Here is a 5,461-nt window from a genome sequence, read left to right on the forward strand (position 1 = left end):
ACTTGCATTATACTGACTGAAAACGGAAACTTAACCTTCCTTAAAGGTGCTAATCTTTACATGGTTTCACAGAGTTAATAATGTGTTTTCAACATCTAACGGGTGCGGCGGTTTAGTGAACTACGGTATATCCAGCGTTGGAATATTAGGCATTGATGAAAAACCTTAAAATCGTCAGGAATTTTACCCCATGAGATGCCGCTATAGCTGGCTGTTTGACCTTGCCGAAAACATTCGATGACGCCTCGTTCTGACTTTGTCTCCATGTAGTTACCGTTGTCGTTGCCAACGGTCCCCTCTGTTTCCAACAGATTCACTTTCGCTCTTGCTCCCTATCGCTCTGCATTTCGTTGACTACAGCATCGTTTTGAGATCATCTACTGACAAGATGTTTACAAGGCTGCATAGTCAAGGTATTTAAGCAGACTGTTATTGCATTCTAAAGTGTGAAGAGCGTACATAAGTATTGAAACGGGTCGTAGTTTGACAGTAACGGTGTGGATGCCCACTGGCCGCCATTTGCAATTTTGGGGAAATTTAGAAATGTTGATAATTTCAATGTCTTTCCTACCAGTAAAGTGAGAGCTGGTGGTGTTTATGTACGACGGAGGATGTTTCTAAATTGTTGTGGATGGTTTTAGCATATCTAAAGCGTCGGTTAGGCATATATGTTTTCTTTGAACATTTTTTTTCAGTTATGCAGAGTATAATAGCATTACTGGTAGATGGAATGCATGTTAAAAGAATGATCAATGCCCATTTTAATTCCTCTAAGGGATTTTCGCTTCCTGTACTTGTCCCCAAAGACGCTCAATTTTCTCGCTATCATCTCGTCGGCTCCAAAACTCTTTGGTTCCGCTGTACGTATATTTGGTGTGTCAGTAAATGCGGTGTTTGTGTTCTTTTCAGCACGGGAAGACATGATCCGGTATCATGTCACTCCTGCTGCTAGTCTATGGCCGTCGCTGGATGAGGAATCCGACTGTGTATGTATTTTATCTACATGCCCCTCAGATTGGGCCGAAAAGCTGCCTTCTTTTGTCCTTGTGGAATTCCTCTCATGTACACCAGTGATATTATATATTTTATGGTGTGCTGACAGTCTGTCTCCGGGTACCCCTCTCCCATTTACACATTAACATAAAAAGATTTCTTTCTAACAATCTGACAGCATGTTTTTCGTTGGATACAACCTCATAGCATGTGTGGCCAGGGGCTATGATCTCAAACATTCTTTAACATTGCTTGGTTAAACGTCTCCTGTCAACCTCACCCAATGACCCTCCTTTCTCCCACCCTCCCCACTCATCGATATAGCGTTCCCTGGCTTCGTCCCCGAGTCCCTCTCCCGATCCCCTGAGTGTTTTCACCCCGTTCTGGGCCCGCCCTGACCACGGCGAGACGCTCCCTGCCCCAGTCACCATCACCTATGTCGACTATTACCCTGTCTCAAGTGACGACGACAGTGACTACTGGGTCTATGAGGACGAGGACGACGACAGCTTCGTGGAGGATATTCATCCCGTGAGGAGGGCGTTGAGGAGAGTGGCTGCCTTCTTCAGGAGAGTATTCTCGTAGATTCCTCATCCATGTGTGTATGTGTGTGAGTGTGTGCGTGCGCGGGTGCGTGTGTGTGCGTGGATAGGGGTAAACGTGTATGTGCGATTGGATGAATGTGTGCAAGAGTACATGTTGTACGATTGGGTGTGCATGTTAGAGTATGCAATTTACGTGTGTATTTGAACACAGATAAGAGAGACAGTGGTATTGATATGTGTGTGTGTGTTTGTGTGTTTGTGTGTGTGTGAGAGAGAGAGAGAGAGAGAGAGAGAGAGATTTGTGATTTAGTGAGAGTGTGAACGGTTCGAGATGGTGTGTTTTGCATGTATGTTCGGATGTAAGTGTGTTGTATGAGATGGTGTGTTTTGGTGCTCGTCTACTATACCATTTCCCAGTTTTGGTCTCTTTTGGCTACACCCTTTTGGTTTATTTTTGGACAACCCCTTTCGATCACGTATGTTTTGGCTCACCCTTTGGCTGATATTTCTTTCTTTTATTTCTCTACTAATAAGAGGATTGATCTTCCCTTTTGGCCCCGATTTGGAGACTTTCTTTCAGCACTTGCCATTCTATTTCTTGAGATTATATGTCAATAAATATTAATGAATGGTATACACATGAGTCTGTCTTCATTCCTCCTTTGGATCAATTCTTAGCTAGGAGACAGCAACACAGCAGGAAGGGCAGCTAAAGTAAGTCTATTTTTGAGACATCTTGAAGTTGCCATAAGAGTAAACAAAATACACTTGAAGAAATTGAGGGGTCATTTGCTGTATCCTGCTGTGTTGCTGTCTTCTAGTCGAATGCATTACACCTTTTCTGTGATGGAAATCACAAAGTCTGTAATCGTGTTTGGCCATGACTACAAACCTGTTGTCGGAAGACTGGACATTTTACGACCACTTCACTTACTATACGTCACATGCACACGACATGAATAATCGAGAGTAGTCTCCCATTGCTCAGTCTGGCTGTAGAACCGTTCCCATGCCTTATGGATGTTAATTATACAGGCTCTGAGACTGAAAGAGGTAATTTGCTTCTTGTCTGCTACTTATGTTCAATCCAGGCAATAGTCATAATAATTAGTGACTTGTATGATACTTGGACCGGGTTGGTACCCTTTACTTCCAGGATAGATGTAGGCTATAATATCTGATCAAGAAAGACAAGTAGTGTTTGATAAGAACATGAATCAGATGTACAAGAACTGCCAGTTCGACCAGGTCTAGTCTCTACCAGGCGCGTAGCCTTTCAGATGAACGGACGAACGTCCAACTTGCTCGCGGCCTGTGCACAAAGGGAGACCACTCCTGTCAGCTTATTAGCGCGCGTTTATCAGCCAGCTGTGTCCAGGCGAAGTGCGCTACCGCCATGCTTAAGGTTACACAACACCAAATTTTTATCCACCGACTTCTATTGTAACCTTACCTACATTTAGTTAGCCAGGCTAGGAACAGCCAGTCCATGTGCACGCGGGTACAGCCTGGCATTTAAACTACAATAAAACACAATTTCTGTCCAACTTGTCCGACTAACGTTCCAAGCACAGAAGCTGAACAGGTCAACCCCAGTTCCGCACCAAATGTCGCCTCCTAAAAAATATCTGTACACACATAAGCATAAGTCATGGTGATGAAAATGACAGTAGTAAATGCTTAAACTTGTTGTCAGTTATAATTACTGGATGGGTGTGCTTTTAAAAACAGAAACATCTTACCCTATTTCATCCAATCACAACTGTCATATGTCTCTGTCTCTTCTGTCGTTTTACATACGCTGCTCGCTCAGGGAGCATGTCATTCTGATTTAGTGTAGTGGAACCCTAAACGTACACCACGAGCTTCATACCACAAGACGGTCCCCACCTCCGGTAAATGGCCATTGCCAGCACCTAGCTACATTCACCAGTTTGCCAGTTAATACTCGGGGTTCAAACAAACGCAACATGCACTTCATTTTATCGCCGAAGGGGAACCATGACGACAGCTTTCAAAGCAGGATCTGCTTCCTTTCCTTCTGTCGTTTGCTTTTAACCGTCATTTAGTCCATTGTCCATCACAAGAAGTGGTCCCCTCAAGAAATTATGTCCTCTGTATTTCAGCTTCACGCAGATGATTTTAATCCCCAAGTACATCTGTCCATTATTACAGGTACTACACGCGTATAGACTACACATTCTGTGTCCAAGATAAACATATGTGAAAAGGAGAAAAGGGGAATCGGGAGACTTGCATTATACTGACTGAAAACGGAAACTTAACCTTCCTTAAAGGTGCTAATCTTTACATGGTTTCACAGAGTTAATAATGTGTTTTCAACATCTAACGGGTGCGGCGGTTTAGTGAACTACGGTATATCCAGCGTTGGAATATTAGGCATTGATGAAAAACCTTAAAATCGTCAGGAATTTTACCCCATGAGATGCCGCTATAGCTGGCTGTTTGACCTTGCCGAAAACATTCGATGACGCCTCGTTCTGACTTTGTCTCCATGTAGTTACCGTTGTCGTTGTCAACGGTCCCCTCTGTTTCCAACAGATTCACTTTCGCTCTTGCTCTCTATCGCTCTGCATTTCGTTGACTACAGCATCGTTTTGAGATCATCTACTGACAAGATGTTTACAAGGCTGCATAGTCAAGGTATTTAAGCAGACTGTTATTGCATTCTAAAGTGTGAAGAGCGTACATAAGTATTGAAAAGGGTCGTAGTTTGACAGTAACGGTGTGGATGCCCACTGGCCGCCATTTGCAATTTTGGGGAAATTTAGAAATGTTGATAATTTCAATGTCTTTCCTACCAGTAAAGTGAGAGCTGGTGGTGTTTATGTACGACGGAGGATGTTTCTAAATTGTTGTGGATGGTTTTAGCATATCTAAAGCGTCGGTTAGGCATATATGTTTTCTTTGAACATTTTTTTTCAGTTATGCAGAGTATAATAGCATTACTGGTAGATGGAATGCATGTTAAAAGAATGATCAATGCCCATTTTAATTCCTCTAAGGGATTTTCGCTTCCTGTACTTGTCCCCAAAGACGCTCAATTTTCTCGCTATCATCTCGTCGGCTCCAAAACTCTTTGGTTCCGCTGTACGTATATTTGGTGTGTCAGTAAATGCGGTGTTTGTGTTCTTTTCAGCACGGGAAGACATGGTCCGGTATCATGTCACTCCTGCTGCTAGTCTATGGCCGTCGCTGGATGAGGAATCCGACTGTGTATGTATTTTATCTACATGCCCCTCAGATTGGGCCGAAAAGCTGCCTTCTTTTGTCCTTGTGGAATTCCTCTCATGTACACCAGTGATATTATATATTTTATGGTGTGCTGAAAGTCTGTCTCCGGGTACCCCTCTCCCATTTACACATTAACATAAAAAGATTTCTTTCTAACAATCTGACAGCATGTTTTTCGTTGGATACAACCTCATAGCATGTGTGGCCAGGGGCTATGATCTCAAACATTCTTTAACATTGCTTGGTTAAACGTCTCCTGTCAACCTCACCCAATGACCCTCCTTTCTCCCACCCTCCCCACTCATCGATATAGCGTTCCCTGGCTTCGTCCCCGAGTCCCTCTCCCGATCCCCTGAGTGTTTTCACCCCGTTCTGGGCCCGCCCTGACCACGGCGAGACGCTCCCTGCCCCAGTCACCATCACCTATGTCGACTATTACCCTGTCTCAAGTGACGACGACAGTGACTACTGGGTCTATGAGGACGAGGACGACGACAGCTTCGTGGAGGATATTCATCCCGTGAGGAGGGCGTTGAGGAGAGTGGCTGCCTTCTTCAGGAGAGTATTCTCGTAGATTCCTCATCCATGTGTGTATGTGTGTGAGTGTGTGCGTGCGCGGGTGCGTGTGTGTGCGTGGATAGGGGTAAACGTGTATGTGCGATTGGATG

The sequence above is a fragment of the Haliotis asinina genome, chromosome 9, assembly GCF_037392515.1.
Source record: "Haliotis asinina isolate JCU_RB_2024 chromosome 9, JCU_Hal_asi_v2, whole genome shotgun sequence".
Lineage (NCBI taxonomy): Eukaryota > Metazoa > Mollusca > Gastropoda > Lepetellida > Haliotidae > Haliotis > Haliotis asinina.